General features: G+C 38.3%; 1 protein-coding gene across 1 annotated transcript in view; it reads right to left on the minus strand.

The window, feature by feature from the left end:
- GALNT1 (polypeptide N-acetylgalactosaminyltransferase 1) overlaps positions 1-18369 on the minus strand; it is an 86706-nt gene that overhangs the window by 60514 nt on the left and 7823 nt on the right. Inside the window, exon 2 of the mRNA XM_064705598.1 lies at positions 1278-1447. The gene's annotated coding sequence lies outside the window, so the exon portion shown is untranslated. The remainder of the gene's footprint in view (positions 1-1277; positions 1448-18369) is intronic.

The raw sequence follows: 18369 nt of genomic DNA on the forward strand, positions 1-18369 counted from the left end.
AGAGGCACACAGAGAGGAGGCTTCAGGAGTGCTCAGTTGTTAAACACCTCACTGCACAGCCAATGACTACACAGTGGTGGTTTAATAAATCATCTCTTGTCTGACAAGGATGCTTTAAGGGGACTGTGTTTGTTGTAGAAACACAGAAAATAAAACTCAGGATTTCTTAGGTCATCTGGATGGAAAGTGGATCTGAATTTCAGTTCACTGGACTAAATAACTCTTTTCAAGATATTCTGAGAGGGTAAAGGTGAATTTAGAAAAACTAATAATGAGGTCCTTTATCCACTTGGACACTGTGCTTCCCAATACTCAGAGAAAACCACAGGAACAGTTTAATTAGGTCTGCACTAGCATCTAAAGGGATTCTTAAGGAAACTTGTTTAATAGCTGCAGACAACTGAACTGGTCCAACAGGATACAGAAGGAACAGCAAAATATGGAATATGCATGCAGACTATTGACCCTGGCTAGATTCCAGGTGCCCACCAAAGTCACTGTCCCATCCCTCCTCAGCTGAACAAGGGAAAGAAAATATAACACAGGGTTTGTGAGTGAAGATAAGGGCAGGGAGAAATCTCTCACTATCACAGGCCAAACAGATTCCAGATGGGGAAATCAGTTCAGTTTATTACCAATCAAATCAGACTAGGATAAGAAATAAAACCAAATCTTTAAAAAACTTTCCTCATGCCCCTCCCAGCTTCCCAGGCTCAACTTCTCTCCCAGTCTTCTTAACCTTCTCCTCCCCCTAGCAGCACAGGGGAACAGGGAATGAGGGTTAAAATCAGTTCATCACATCCTGGCTCTGCCTCTCCTTCCTCCACAGAGGGAGGATTACTCACACTTCTCCCCTGCTCCCACAGGAAGCAGCCCTTGACAAACTTCTCCAACCTGAGTCCTTCCCATGAGCCTGCAGTTCTCCATGAACTGCTTCCATAGGTGCAGTCCTTCAGGAACACTGCTCCAGCACGGGTTTATTATGCAGTACCCCAGAGACTCCACCTCTGTCAGTGATGGGCTCAGCCTTGGCCAGGGGTAGGTCCCTCTGGAAGATAACTGCCATTGGTTCCACTGGACACAGGGGAAGTTTCTAGCAGCTTCCCAGAGAAGGTGCCTCTAAGTAAGTCACTAGCAAAACCCTGCCACACAATCCCAGTGCAATCCAGTGACAAAGCACACATGCAGGCTAAGTGGTCCCTTTGCTCTGAAACACACCCAAAGCAGACAGACCTGACCAAAGCACCAAAAATTCCTGGAACACATTTTGTACTCACCTCCTCTGCAGGTTTACAGCCATCTGGATGGTCCAGCAGCACTGGTGGCAAAATCCTGACCCATTGCTGCAGAGCACCTGTAGCAGGAACCGTACAGCAACAGACTGGCCTAGGCCATTCCAACGTGAACGTAGAAGCAAAAGAGGTATTCCACCAGAAAGGTCTTAAGGCTGTCCTAGAGGAAAAACAGAAATTCACATAAGTTCCTAGCTCAGTTCTGGCAGAGCTTGAGGTGCAAGGGGAAGAAAGTTTCCCATTTAAGATTTCAAAATCTAAAATCCCATGCAAGGGAGAAGGAGTCAAAGACTGTATCTAAAAAGAGGCAGTGAACTGTGCTTGTGAGGAAAACAACATATGCAGGGAAGAGTGGAGAGGTGGAACAAGTCATCAACATTTTTTAGCCTTCCAGATGATATGATTTAAGTGGGAGGACTGCCTGTCCTCCCAAATAAGCTGTTATCTATTTTTGAGTTCTATATATGTCGTTCTCTATCCAATCATGAATACTTAGCACAACAAACTATGAATTGTTCTCAATAAGGCAAGAAAACAGCCTCCTCAAAAACAGCACACATTCACATGAGCAGCTCCCCAGATGATCACTCTTTTGGACTGAATCTTCATATACAAATTCTATTTTATAGATGTAGGGGTTTTTACATTCTTTCATCTCTCGCCCACAAGTTAAACATTAGCATTTATAATGACAGCTTTTGAGAAAAAAAGGCGTTATTACAGTAACACAGACTTGACACTTAAGAAGCAACGTTTTTTCACTTCTAGAAAAAAAAAGTGACACCTGAAAAATGATGCCTGAGCCTTTCCAAGTCTTTTCCATTAAAACTTTAGCAATACTGAATGAATTCCTTCAAATCTATGCCTTTGCCCAGTTAACACAGCAATGTCTGAAGATAATTCTAAACAGCTGAAAACTAAAGAATATGTCTTAACATTCAAGAGAGATTTGTTCAATTTTTAATGCAATTGAAGTTTGTCTACACTTGGGTAACATTTACCATACATTATTCAAGCTTGTATCTTGAATTTGCCATATTATATCTGAACCTATTGAGCTAGTCAAGTTTCTTGCTCTCCATGTTTAAACTGTTACCTCTAGGTATCTATCCAGGTGAAAAACTTTGTACAAAGGAGGGAGAAAAAAAATTGCTGATACTATGGTAACACAACAGTATGGAGAAAGTGTAAAGAAGGTTAAGATTGGCAGTGATAGAAAAGGTGTTTGTCAACCACTTAATTATTAATTATTACCCCAATACTGAAGAAGATAAAATTAGTGTAATACTTGGTAGTTTCTCTCTTTTTTTTTTTTTTTGCATACCAAAGTAGAAGGGGAAAATGTCTTGGCTTAAAGTCTGAATATTAATAGAACTGGCTAAAGAGCTCCTTGAAATGATACCAATTTGTACCAAATCTGAAAAAAACAGGGAAGTTTCAAGGGCCAGAAAAAAATGATCCAAGATACATCCAGCAGGAAACCTAACATAAATAATGTTTGTTTATTTTCTGAACATGTTAATATAATAGATTGTGACATCATTCTGAAGAGACCCAGCCTCCTTTATCAAAGCCAATTAGCTGTTGCCTTCAAGAGGTTAAACAGATTCCCATGATATATCTGACTAGGCTCTACACGCTGCAGCGTAGCATGCAATACACCCACACACAAAAAAAAAAAGAATGTTGCTTATGTTAAATTAGCCTTTTGTGTAGCACTTTTCTTCACTAAAACACAGGTGTCTTACAGAGGTGGGTGGAGAACATGATCCATTTTTACTGATGAGGAAACAGGTCTGCTCCTGGCCAAGTGGCTGGCAAGTCTGGGAGCTAATTTTCTTCTACCTGCTCTAAAGTTTAAACTGAAGTATCTCTCTCTACACCTGCCTGGTTGGATGAAGAGCCTTACTTTAGTGATTTTGCTAATTTATATATTTTTTTCAAAGGATCCTAAGATTCTTTGCTCAGTGCTGTCCAGCCCCTGAAGTAGTCCCTACAAAACACAAAACCAGAAGCCAAACAGTAAGAGGAAGACACACAGGGAATGGTCCATGTTGCCATTAGTAAGCAAGGCACAGCTACCAAGGGCAGATGTTCACTTATTTGTAGTGAGCTTCCACAAACTTAAAAGTTTATTATTTCCCTTGATCTTTTCTTTGGGTTACAAAAATGCCAATTCAATCATGCCTTCTGCACGCAGCACCTTTTCTAAATCATCAGTCATTACACTCCTGAGACAAATTAAGTGTGCCTACATCTTTGTTGAAGTACACTGGCCAAAACAGATACAGTACTTGAATTTCATAATATAGAACAAAGCAAAAGGTTCAACTCCACATCCTCCAGATTATACCACCAATTAGTCATGTCAATACATACACACACTTGTTCTTTGTCAACCATACCTCAGTGTCAGCTTTCATTTTATAATCCATGGTGAGGAATGGAGTGGCAGGAGAAACTTAACAGATGTTCTCCATATTTTATTTTGACCTAAATATATAGCATTCAACTTATTCTTCTAAATCAAATCCTCTTCTCCCAGGCCATCTTTCCAATATTTAAGATTTTTCTGAATTGCCATCCTATCTTTGTGTAACTGCATTTATTCCCAAACACATCTTTAGATTTCATAACCATACACTAATTAGCCAGTATGAACAAGAACAGTTAACTGAAACAATTTTACAAAATCCCATACAATATGCTTTCCTTACTACTAAAGAGAACTACTGAAAAACCTCTGGCTACTGTTAACCTAATGAGTTTACACATATCCTAAAATAGCTTTTTTTATCTAGGCCGTATTTCCTTAGTTTGCTCTGTAACAGTACCACAGTATCAGAAAGCTTGTGGCTTTCTCCAGTCCACAAGCTTCCTGTTAGAGAGGATATTACATTGCCTTGATTATGCATTTCTGATCTTCACAGAATCATAACATGGTCTGGATTGGAAGGAAACTTAAAGACCATCCAGTTCCAGCCCCCCAGCACAGGAAGGGACACTTCCACCAGAACAGGTTGCTGAAGCCCCATCCAATCTGGCCGTGAATAATTCCAGAGACTGAGAATCCATAACATCTCTGGGCAACCTATTCTCATGCCTCACCATCCTCACAATAAAGTTCTTTTTATACCTAATCTGTATCTAGCCTCTTTCAGTTTAAAGCAGTTACCCATTGTCCTATAATTATGTGTCCTTGTAAAAATCCCCTCCTCAACTCTCTTTTAGCCCGCTTTAGGTAGTGGAAGGTCTAAGGTCTCCCTGAAGCCCTCTCTCCTCCAGGCAGAAATCTCTCAGTCTGTCTGCACAGGAGATGTGCTCCAGCCCTCTGACCATCTTGGTGTCCCTGCTCTGGACGCTCCAGCAGGTGCCCATGGTTTCTTTGCTGGAGGCCCAGAGCTGGGCACTGCACTGCACTGCAGCTGGGCTCTCACAGAGCAGAGCACAGTCCCCACCCCTTGCCCTGCTGCCCACGCTGTCTGGACGCAGCCCAGGGCATGCTCACCCTTCTGGGCTGTGAGTGCACATTGCTGGGTCATCTTGAGCTTCTCATCCACTAAAAAAACCACTCCCCACCCAACCTGCATTTGTAGCCCAGGCCAATTCCCCATCCCCCCACCTCCTGCTCACATACAGGGCAGGATGTTCTGTGGTAGGGAACATCCCTTTGGCCAGTTTGGCTCAGCTGAACCAGCCGTGCTCCCTCCCAGCTTTTTGCACACCCCCTCACCATGAAGAGCATGAGGCACTAAAAATTCCTGGCCTTGGAGTAAGTCCTACTTAGCAACTAAAACATCAGTGTGTTATCAACATAATTTTCTCATACTGAATCCAAAACACAACTCTGTACCAGCTACTAAGAAGAAAATTAATTCTATCACAGCCAAAAACCAGGACATCACTTAAAAATGAAGAAAGGTTTATTTGAAACTTATTTAAACCTAAACAAATTTTAGGTAAAATGCTGACCAGATTCACAGCCACAATGCTTGCAGAGTGCAAAATATAACTCATATTCAAGCAAGTGGCTAAACTGAATAGTCTCAATATTTGCACTCCTATTATGCAGAGAACTTTCTTCTGATACATTTAATGTTTAAAACAGCAACAATCATGCAGGGCTATCTATGCCCAATGAAATAGCTATCCCTAAGCTCCACTTAGCACTTTCACCTCTTCCTAAATAATACAGATTGACCATATGATTTTTTTAGCCATGCATTACCTTTCTAGTTTGTGCAGTCAAATTCTTTTGTATTCAGTAAAACACTTCCCCACACATTCAAAATCATGCATGTGCCATAAAATATGGAGCCAACTCCATTGCATCAACTTTTTTTTCTACAAACTCATTACAATGGTATGATCCCACACAAGGTCAGAAAAATCAGTGCTAGAGACTGAACAGAAAAGCATTACATTATTAGGGTGGCATTAAACTCTGAAGGAAACAGATTTGTAACACTGAGAAAACCACATCATCTTCCTGTTATTCCTGAAGTGACCAAAAATACATAAAAAACCCAGAGTACAACAAAACAACCACAATTTTGTTTCATAAGTCTCCATGGTTTTATCTGATACAGAAAGACAGCAAGGGCAAAAAAATCATTTGAGTAAATCTTTCTTAAGGGAGACAATTCAAAGATTTTTTTTCTGCATGCACTTTGTTTCAAAAAAAAAAAAAGATTCATAGGCATCATTTATAACAGAAGCAGCAAAACCATAAAGACAGGTATTATGTTGAACAGCTGTTAAGTACACACGGCTATCATATTACCCCGCCAAAACTTAGGGGAAAACTGTCAAGGTAAGAGTGGCTTTGATCAGACTGACATCTAAAATGCATGACACTGCTTTTCTTGGCCTTCACTAACAAGTTGTTCAGCACCCAAGCAATGATTCTGGCACACACAGCCATGCAAACAGTGCAGCAGCACCTTCTTCTCACAGGTCTCCTGCTGCCCATGGGGACAGGGACTCAAAGCAGCACAAGCCAACACAAGCAGTGTGTGAAAGGGAGCAAAAGTGATTGAACCCACAGAGGTATTGTGAAGTAAATATGATTTTTAGAAGTCAACTGTAAATAACCCCCCAACTGTAAAATACACCCCAACCAAATCAAGACTACTGAAAAGCTCTATTTCATGTTGCTTGAGAGCACAACATTGCTGGAAAGCACCAGAAAAAAAACAAAAATACAGGACAGTCTATGGGTCTCAGCAGTGAAGTGTATACTGTCATATTCTGCATCACTACTAAATTCTTTTGGACTGTAAAAAATAGCTTTTTCATAATATAAACTACCTACACAGAATTGTTCAATTCACTCAAAAAAATCAAAATAAAATAATACAGAAAAAGCTATCTTTCATAACCTCCCAACTGCTCTCCAAAAAGACAAAACCCCAAATTATGCAAAAATCAGGAGAAGCACCGCAGGTTTGTAAAGATGATATAAATCTTTCTAAACTATAATGATTCATAAACATTAGTAAGGCAATCAGCAAAACCAGTTTATTTTGATAGCATGAACTTACATCAGCTTTAAGTAGGAGCACAGAGCATCAATCCAGACATGCTTGCCTCCAGTGGGACTATCAACAAAGAGTTGTGTGTTGACTGCTTCGAGCTGGCAGACACCCTCTGCACCTTCTCTTCAGCCACCAGGAAACACTACCCTCATTGTTCCACAAGTATGCAAAGCCACCAGCACTGGTGTGTATGGAGGATGTGAGCCACAGTGAAAAATGCATTAGACACCTCTCAGCCCCTTCAGCTGACAAAACATTCACTATGCAGAAATCCAGAAGCCAAAAAAAAATTTAATGTTTGTGTCAACTAAAGTGTTTTGTTTGCATTTGTTTGTTTATAAAGAGTGGGTAGCGTAGTTTCCCAGTAATGTTTCCATTGTAATAGGCTATGAAAACAAAGACTGAGCTGTACTTTGCTCTAAAAATTCCACTTTCCTATCCAATTTCAAATGCAGTCTTGTCCTCTCACCCTTGCTGGGAAGAGCTCAGGTGGGCCCAGAAGCAGATGCACATCCCTGCCACTGCAGACAAGACATTTCCTGTGCAAAGAGCGCTGACTTTGGACCTCACACGCAACTCGTCACCACAAATTACTCCTGAAGCTCAGGAGACATCAGATGGTTATCACTCACTCTAACAGATAAGTCATCTCCCCAAAAAACACCAGCATGGCAGCAGCCTCAGAGCCAGCAGCAGCAGCCAGGCAGGATCACCAGCCCATCCAGGGCTCAAACCAGCAATAACCCCAGCTACACATATCTGTGTGCATAGCCATGTACACAACGTGAATTTCTTCACTTAGCTCTTACAAATGTAGCTCAGTTTCCATTTTCAGAATACTGCTCTTTGCTAGAAAAAGTGTACATAATATTAACCCTGGCAAATGCATTAACAAGGGCCTCTTTAGCTGAGAAAGATGGGGCTTTAACATTTTCTAGTCTTCCCCAACTCATGAGAAAAGACCAAATGTTTCCAGACCTACTGAGTAAAAACATCTTATTTAATAGTGAATGCAAAACAGCTAAATACATAACTACATTGAAATCAATGACAGCTGCCCTCATAAATTTTACATTCTGTAAAATTGCATGCCCTATGATCAATGTCTTTTTCAACAGCATGCAGAGGGCTTCAGGAGAGCTGCCTGCTTTATTCTAGATTTAATATTCAAACAAATAATCTGTAACCTCCCTTTCTCGGACCTGATGCAAACACCCAGACAGTAGTAAAGCTTACAGGTGTAGATGGCACAGGAGAACAGTTTAGGGGAAAAAAATGTATATGAGTTTTTCCCATACCCATTTTATTAATTTCCACTGATAATTACTAATGGAACTACAGAGTGAAATAACTACAAATACTTCCCATTACCTCAGAGATGATCAGAGGGATCCAAAGGTACAGGTATATATACAAATATACAGCCTTAATGGTGCTTAAAGGACTACAACCTCTGCCTTCCATGGGCCAAGAAATCAGTTCTCAAGTGTTAACAACTGCAGGATAATAAAGTTACAGCAACTCTATCCTATATGCAGAGAAAGAGAACTGAATTGTTCTACTTCTAATCAAAGGCTTAGATTTTTTGAGTTCACACACACAGAGTATTATAGCAGGAATGATAGCACATTACTTAAGAGCGAGAAAAGTGGGAGGGGGAGGTAACCGAGCAAGATCCTAAGACTTGCCATTCACAAGAGGCAGTACTTGAAATAAATCATCCAGTAAATTTGCAAAAGCAAATGTCACATTTACACAATGCTTCTCAACATTTACAAAGGGCATCGATGATATTAATATTTTTTCACAAAGATAATAAACAAAGTGCTAAGTGGTAGAAAATCCCCAAAGTAAAACCACTGCTCCACACAACTAATTATGTCTCTTTGGACACTGAGAAATCATTTCTTGCAGCTCTCTGGCATGAGACGGCCGCTGTCTATTCAGCTCTATAGCTTCATTGCAAAAGAAATATAAATACTGGAGTTCTAAATTAGATCATTTGCGGCTGTACACAAAGCTAAAAAAGGCTGTTTATATATTTACCAACTTAGGAACCAAATGAAACTATAAAAAATCCCTCACAAATCTAACAGGAAGTAGTTTCTTGCACTATGTAATTAGCACTTGTTAATCAAAGAGGAAAATGAGAAAATTGTATTCTTGTCCACAAGCTTTTACTAAGTCTTAAATCATCACACATTACAATATTAGCCCCCAGTAAGTAATTGAAATCTTAGAGACAGCTGTTTAAGAGGTGAACAAGCACATCATAACTCCAAAGTCCAAAATAACACATTGCTTATTAGGAGGACTTTAACTCAGGGAACAGATAAGTTTACAGTACACAAGAGTAAACCTTTAGAAAAAAAGTTACCCTAGGGCACAGAAGTGGTACTGACAACTTCCCCTAGGAAAAAAAAAAAAAAGAAAAAAGTCTGGCCTAGGGACTCAGTCCTTTGAAAATATTAATGTTCTATTTAAAAACAAAATTTTGTGGTGAGGGAAATAAATAGTGAAGAGGGAATGGTTTTCTGCCTTCTGCCAGATTTAAAGCTTTTCAGTAAGACTGTCTGTCAGTGTCAACAGGAGAAAACATACCCAAACCAACAAACTGCTTGGCTGAGCATATGTCTTCATGCACAAATACGAACCCTCCCACAGAAATTCTAGTTTCGGATATATGCATCTGCCTCCAGGCAAAGCTCTGCTGCTTGCAACAGTATCTGAAATTTGGCTGAGCTGACAAATGACTATCATTTCTCACTTGCAAGACTAGCAAGATCATTTTAAACAACAGCAGCAACAAAATATTCCATTTTTCTAAGGAAAATAAAGCAGGCAAACTTTTTCTGGCTTCAGGTGAGATAATGGTCCCTAATTCAGGAAGTTTTGTTTACCATGGAGGAACACAGGAAGCATTACGTTATCAAGTTTCCAAAACAATGGATTCAGTTAGTAATACAGATCCCAATTTTTTTCTTGTCCCTTTTTTTGTAAAGACAGTAACTACTTTCAGGTAGTTGAAACAGCATTCTAAGAGCCATTAACACTGTCAAAACAAGGATGAGGAAACTGCGACAATAACCCAATGAATTAGCTCTTCTAAAAAAAGCACTGCTGTTTTAATGCAGCCTTTGGCAATGCAGCAATCCAGCCCACAGTTTCCAAATCATGCTGCAAACCTTCAGGTTTCTTCCTAGAAATATTCCATTTCATTTGATTTACTAATTGCTGAGTCAGTCAGCTGTTTGCAGCATCTTTCTTTTTACAAACACAAACCCAAAAGATATTTCAGTATGCAGGAAACAAGGTATGCAGTTTAATACACATCATGCTTAAAAGAACTGGAAAAAAAAATGTCAAGAAAGCTGAAAATCAGCACTGCAGCTCAAGGACTGCATAATGACACCCCTAGTCCCTAAGCATTTGCTCTATCCCCACACTCCTTTCTGACAACATCACAGTCACAGATTCAGAGCTAATTCAGCACAGAAATAAACTGCAATCGAGAAACTTTTGCAATCTATTTCACAATACCTGCCTAAGCAAGGGAAGGAATGCCCAGGAAAAGACTTTAGCAGCAGAGGCAGACACATGATGCTAACAATGTAATTTTTAAATTTTAAGAGTTGCCACTTTCCTTACTCTAAATCTCAACATGTCTATTATGTGGTAATTCTATTTTGTCCAACTCTGTGGTGTTTTTCAGTTATTCTTTATCAGTTTTCCACCTCAATTTTACCAGCTCCTGAGCAGCTGGGCCACAAACATTGTTAATTACATCAGAACATCATGAGGAAAGGATTACTAATCTGATATTTGGCAGAATGCTTCAGGGAATGAGAAACTTTCATTACTGGAAATCTCCACCAGTTATTCAGATATGAATTTGACCATTTAGCATTTTCAATAACTGGAAAGACATGACTTGCTTCCCTTAACACCTGATTCAAGATTGAGGAATAATTCTTGCTTGAATATTCCAAAAAGAGATGAAACAGGAATCTTGTATATAGAGGCTCATCCTAGTATACATCATAATCTAGGTAGCAATATGAAAACAAGCAGAATGTTGAAGTTTCTAATCAGCCCCTAAAAACAAAATTACTTAAGACAGATTAGTGGAACAAGCAGGCTAGGCACCCACTATGCTGAAGGAGAGTCAGGATATTGAGAAATATCACTTAGAAAAGAATAAAATCAGAACTTTTTATTTTATGAGTGGATCTGCTATGCTAGAGAACATTTCAGCATGCATCAAAATGAAAGAAGGCACCTTTTAAAAATACAATTAAATGAAAAGCAATAAAAAATTATCGTACTACTTTTGTTCAGGCAACACTGAATTTCTTTGCACACATGGGAAAAAATTTTGGAAGCACTACACTGTCTTAAACTACTTATCCCAAAATGATTAACTTTCATGCAGCAAAGCAAGCAGGGAGCTCTCAATACTTTTGCCAACCTCATGACAGACCAAAGCAAAGCCTCCCCACTCATTCAGCTCTCAGCTCAACTGTTATAACACTGTTATAACACTGACAGTGTTCTATGCTTTGCAGATGACTCCTCAACATTGGCTCAGGTGGAAAGGATCAACTAACTTTTCTGTATAGGTTAGGAAATCTACTGTGCTATTTAAAGACTCAAATTCAACTCATCACTAGTAACTAAACTAGAGAAAGCAGTGCCAGCTAAAACAGCATTTCTAAAACCTTCCTCTGCAACTGAAAACCTCCGGCTTGCAAATTCCTCCCTGTGAGGCTCCCACCAAAGAAGACCATCCAGTTGTCAAAATAACTGAGCTGGGTTTACATGATGATAGATGAAAATTTAGCTTCAAAATACTTTGATATAAAATTAAGAATCAACTTATAAGTAGTAGTTCAAGTGTTTCATCAGCTTTGAAAGAAAAGCAAATGCTGAGAATGGATGTTTGCTTTGCAAGCTGAAGTGTTCTACAGACCAAGAATGCTCAAACCACTGATTTGTCAGCATTGCTCTTACATTTCTAGCAAAAAGTGTTGCACACTTTCAGAAAGCAAGCTCTAAATAAACTCTAAATAAAAATATGATGACTTAAATACGATCCTTTCAGCAAAAGCCTTATCAGCCTTCCATATTAATGGAAAAATTACATGCAGAATGGAAAATTAAATTTGATTTTCCAAACCATAATGACATTCCGCTAATTCATCAAGAATGAATATAGCAAAAAGATCTGTACAAGACTTACAGTTCAATGTTATCTTCAGCACATGAATGTAAAAGAAAATTACAAGTATTCAAAGAACATGCACATCTAACTTCTTATGCATGGTCCACGGTTTGGAATACCATGTAACTTTTTGCCCAACTTTTTGTATTTGTCTTATCCATATACAGACACTGTCTTTCCCACTTCCCCAACAATTATTCCAGCATATCCCAGGACTATACTGGTGTACCCCATGCTGTAAATGAAAGCAGAGAATGTGATGATTCTATATTTTACTGGGGCATATAAACCCATCCCAGAACTTGCAAAGATCCCGCTGCTATTTTCCTGGAAACTAAATCCTATGTCAGAATAAATTTTGCCCTTTTCAGAGTCCAGAGGGACAGGAAGGAAGGAAGTCAAACTGATGTTTTTCCCATGTGAAATTGGCTGAACACGCAAACCATGCTAGTCAGAACTTTTATCTGTCAATAGGCAAATTGTTCCCAATCAACACTTCCACATTTCCTTCATAGTTCTGGATTTGCCATCTCTTTTACTCATTACCTTGCTAAACCTTTGTAACACCACTATTTGACAGAAGAATAGTGAAATATTATTTAGCCATTGAAACTTCTTGTTATCTTCTAGAGGAACACATTTTATTCTCTCTTGTCAACTTTTCTGTTCCTTTTTCCTACAGGTTTTATGTTGCCCAGTATCTGTCTGACTATTTGGAGCTCCTGATGAACCTGCCAAAGCCTCTGATACTGACACACTGCAAACTACTTTTACCTGCTAAAAGATGCTTGGAAGCATCACTCTTGCCATCCAATCCCAATTCTCCTCAATCTCGAATATTTGCTCTTTGGGGCAATCTACTTCTGCAATAGTTCTCCACAAAGCAATGTCTCATGATCAGATTTTATTTTTTTTTTAAAGCAGGAGGCCTAGCCTCTAACTACTTATGAGGCACACACTTACTGCTATAATTCCAAGCTGAGGAGCCAACAGTGCACTTTTTCAGTATTGTGACCCAATGATTTCCTTATAATGCTTTGAAAAGTATATCAGTGTCCCATGAACATCACGAGAATGGCAGGAAATTTGAGTGTAGTAGGATGTTTTATATTACATGCAATTTGGAGTTTTTTTGCTAATATGCAGAGTGATCCCTGTCAGAAAGACCAAGATAAACATATAATTCAGATATCATTACTAAGAGATTAAAAAATAGATACAATGCACCTTAAGACAACCTATACTTTTTCTTAGGATTTAGTAATTTCAAGGCTTGATGTAACCAACTCCTTTCATGATTACAATGGTTTATGCCAAGAAAGTTATTATTTATTACATGTATAAAAAGCAGATAATTCAGGTAAAAACTGGAATGAAAGTATAGGTAACAGCAATATTAAAAATCTGTCCATTCTCACACTAACATTTCACTTTAGCAACAGTCAAGTCTTTAAAATCATATCAGCTACTAGCATTCATTCAGAAAAGTCAAGAATATTGTTTATTCAAGCAAGGTTTATAAGAGCTTATAAGAGTAAGGTAACCCCATAAGAATAAGGTACCCAGTTTGATTTTAGTGCAGGAAATATTAGCACAAAGACAGTGAATTATGATTCTTTCCTCCCTTTTCCTCATGCAATTCAGAAAGCAAATAACCTGGGTTATCACTCTCCTTAATTACATCAGCTTACACACTTTATATGTATGAACAATACATTAATCTTCTCATCTAGTCTGCTCTCCCGTGCTCCTCTTTGGTTTTCCAACAGAGGAACAGGAGATGTCATACTGACTTAAATAGTCACTTTATCAGCTAATTGTTTCTTCTACAAGCAGCTTTCAACTATTCCCATTAAGAATAAAAGATACAAAAATAAGTCTTTCTATAAATTCAGACCAAACAGTTCCTAAGCAAACTGTGGAAATTTTGTTTCAGGGAGAAGAAACATGATCAACCATCCATTAATGTAAGTAAGTAGGCCAGTTTAACTTTTACCACTATGCTGTTCTAATAAACTGCCCTGTAGCAGCATCTGGAAACTTTTTTTATAATTTAAAAGGACCAGCTGCAGTACCAGCCACAGCACACTGGAAAAAAAAAAAAAATAAAAAAAGACCGACAGAATGTTGATGCTTAGAAATAAATTGTGGTCTATCTGCAAACAGATCTTGTTAAAACAATTTATCCTGCCTTATGGACAGCAGAACTTTCGGGTTTGTCTCCCACAGACAACAATAACCTCAGCACCTTGCTGCTGCTGCCGCCTCTTACAAGCTCTCCTTTATTCCTCCACCTCCAAAATGTCCATTCCCCTCACAATTCTAAGACATCTTCCCTATGCCTCTTAATTACCAAATCATCAATGGGTATCAGATGCTAGGGTTTGTTCCAAGGTTCAGGTATCCCATCTGGCCAGTCAAAAGCAAGGCTCACTGCTGAATTGGCAGGCTAGAAAACAACAGGTAAATGTTGAGTTGCCTTTTTTTTCAATTTTCTCCCAAATTGTGTCAATTTAATATTTTGGGGATTTTTGCCCATCAAGCAATCTCCAAATTGGAGCAGGAGGGTGGTGGGGGCACAGGGTAACAATGAGAGAGGGCTGAGGGTGAACAGAGCAGGAGATGAAACTGTCTTGAAAAGGGAACAGCCAATGGGGGTACACCCAGGGAAATGCCCCTCCCATCACTTCAGTCTGGACATTTGATCCATACATATGCAGGCAAAGCCAGAAGTTTTCAAGTTTTGCGTATTTACTTTTTGTGTATTAAAGTTTTGTCCTTAACTTTCCTCTCTCTGGAAAGAGCAATACAAAAAAAATTATTTATACATCTTAAGCTTTCTTTTTGAAGCTGAACAGAAAACAGTATTTCCTCCGTAAACCTTCATTTACAGTGGACACAAAGATTTTCAGACATATACACAGTTTTAACACAGAAGTGTTTTAAAATTTCCCTAGTCTACACACAGTTGACTTCATAAGCTTGGAGACTTTTCATTTATGTTCCTCCATAAACATTCAAGCTTTAACGATTTTTTTTGGCTTTTTACCCATCCATCTGAAACAAATCCCTTCTGGAAAAGGAAGATAATTCTTCAACAAGTATGCATAAGACTGGCTAAACTTCTCCAGTTCCAGCCACCACCAAAAGAGCTAAACTCTTTTCCTCAAAACCTAAGAATTGGATATGGAAATCTTCAACACAGTGTTTGTCAGTTGGGCCATCGTGATGATTTCCTCTTCAATAAACCTGACCATAACTGGACTTCAATCTACTTCAAATATACCAGTCTTCATTTTGCTCTTAAAGCCTTGTCTCACTTCCCTAGCATATCCCAGTTTTACCTTTTATGTAACAGCGTAATAAATTGTTAAAACATAACAAAACTCATTAAGCTATTCAAACTACATTGAAATATCTTTAGTAAATTAAATTATGTCAATAATAACTCACATGTGAAGAAAAATAAAAGACCTTACATCTTTTCTGGATACTCTCCAAGCACAAGTACAGTAAAATGAACATTCTCAGTTAGCTGACTTTGAGGTAATTTCCCTTTTTTTTAAATTTAAATTCTTGAGTTACACTAAAAGTGATGATTTTCTGGAAAACACTGAGCTTCACTTTCAGACAGCCAGATCTCTAAGAAATGTGAAACCATGTATCAAAACCCCCAAATTACTCTATTATTTTGACTTCCTTTGGATTCATTTCTCCACTCTCGTTCTTGAATCATTACCACGTTCTTCTGAATAAAATTAATGATTCACCCAACCACTCATCACATACCCAGAGAAATGGAAGAAATGGAGAAATCACAAATCATGAAAACCTAAGGTGGTCTGCTACAACAGCAATTGATATAAGCTGTTTTAAACTAACAATTAGCCAGCATTTTACAAGTGACAGATAAAGAAGCAAACAGTCTCTTAGAATAATGAGAAATTCCTCTTGGGTTTGCTCCCCAGAAATATCCCACACAGCTCATCCCTGCCGACGGAAGCGGTAGTGAATCACAGCAGTAAAAGATGGTTTGGCTGTAAGAAAGTTGGTTACAAATATTTTTGCAGCCACAGAGTTGAAAATGTAGCTATGAAGATTGCAAGGTCAAACATTTGATTTGGAAATAAGTGCCTGATGTGCATAGTATTTGACACTTCTGCACAGAAGTGGTCATAAAGAAGGTTTGCTCACCTTAAAAATCATTCCATTGTGGATTTTTTGATTAAAAATGCTCGTGATCCAAACTAGCACATTAGTGCAAACTACTGACCACAACTCACTGCTATCCAACTCTACTGCAAATAACATGAGGTATACTATTAAAAAAAAACAAATAAAAGGCATTGTTTTACTGGCAGAAAGCAAGATGTTTTATGAAGTTTTCCATACAGAGGAAAATGTGGTTAAAAAAGGAGTCCTTAGATGCCTCTCAAATATACATAACACATGCAAAATAGAGAGAAACCATTGTTTCAAGCTCTTAGAAGCTCCTGCTGTGTTTGGGAAAGAACAATTTGGGGGGAAGAATGAATAGTCATAATAGTCTAAAACTGCATAAGAAAGCTTTGATATGATCCAAAGCAAGAAAATTACATATTGTTGTACTTTCATGAATCAGATCCCAGCTGAGATTGGGTCAATTGGTTTCTTGCACACAGCAGATTCAAGCATTAACTGCCTGCAGAAGAGTGATTAGTTTTCCTGGACATGGAAAGACAGAATAAAAGATGTGATTTGACAGTGCTGCAAGATCCAAAAGCAACTAAAAGAAAGAAACACGAGGAGGAAAGGAAAGAAGATAAATAATGTCTAGTAACAAGGGGGTTGGTTTAATGGTTTTTATAGGGTTTCTTTTTTTAAAGATTTAACAAATTCAATACACAAGATTACTTTGTTTCCTGCGGGCATTGGTTACCATAATTTTTTTTTAATTAACTACTGCAGGTATAAAGATTTTATGATTTAGAACTGCAGCACAAAATTAGATATAGAATCTGGCAAGTGTATCTTGCTCGAGAAAAAAGTTTTGTGCTGAGTCTGCATACATAATGTATTAATTACTTTAAAATGTTTTATCCAGCTCAGGTTGCTCACTAGACTCCTTGAATTCTTCATGCTTTCTGAACACTCTTTTTCATTTGATGACATGACACCATAGCAGAATAATGTGAATAATATCATGAAATAACATTTGAATATGTAATAACAAAAAATAAAAAAGGCTGTACCACATGCCTTTCAATTATCCAAGTTCAGATTTTCTTCAGATGCTCTGATGTACCACATTTAAATATCTTCCAACTGCACTCCAGCAAGAGTTGATAGATTGCTTAATATTTTCTGTAGGATTCTGTTAGTGTCACTGGGCAGTCATGGTACTAATGCTTTTCTCTTCTTTAACATTTTGTACAACAACAAAGTTAAAATACAAGCAGTATTTTAACTACCAACACACAACTTTAGACTTGATAAAACATTAATGCAGCTTCCAGCAATTCAATGAATCTATTCACAGCCAAACATCAAATATAAATTTCAGAGCACACAAAAACCTATAATGAAGACTATTTTTTTCTGAAGCTATACTAAGAACAATTTTAAGCCCTCATAACATCAGTTGTTTTGAAGGCTAGATTATCAGCCATTTACTTCTGGAACTCTGTATAGATCAACATCATCCTTAAGGGCAGCTTAGGCTACACAATTTCAAATTCTTTCATTCCAGTGTCCATAAAACCTGTGAGATCATACATAAAACCAATTTGATGCTCAAAGTAACCCAAAAAACAACCAAATAAAACATTTTTGATGAGTATGCAATCTAACATAGCAGCAGCTGCCCCACTCTGTTCTATTCTATCAGGGAACTTTGACAAAGAATGAAGAATTCCTGAGCATCCCTCATGTCACATGGCTCTCCCTGCTCACTTCAGTGCCCAGTTAAACCACAGCAGAAGCTGCAGGAAAGGAACCACTGAGCAGCTTGGAGTTGTTTTCTCACAGCTATCTCAGACCACATTTCCAAAAAGTTGCCAGGCTGTTCTTCCAAGAGGACAGCTAATTAGATTAAAGCTAAGTCTGAAGCAAACGTATGTTGAACTTACTGGACTGTCCTATCTGTAACTCTGCTTATACACACACAGCACTAGAGCAAGGAACAAGTCCCAGTAAGAATCTAAAGGCCTATCAAGGCTCTAAGAAGGTACAGAGTGTATTTTTGACCTGCATTACGGCTCATGGAGGTGGTCCTGTGCTCTTCTACTTCCTAAAGTTATTGAACAACTTTGTATTTTTCACACCATTCCTGAGACTTTCA

Source organism: Zonotrichia leucophrys, chromosome 2 (genome assembly GCF_028769735.1).
Source record: "Zonotrichia leucophrys gambelii isolate GWCS_2022_RI chromosome 2, RI_Zleu_2.0, whole genome shotgun sequence".
Classification (NCBI taxonomy): domain Eukaryota; kingdom Metazoa; phylum Chordata; class Aves; order Passeriformes; family Passerellidae; genus Zonotrichia; species Zonotrichia leucophrys.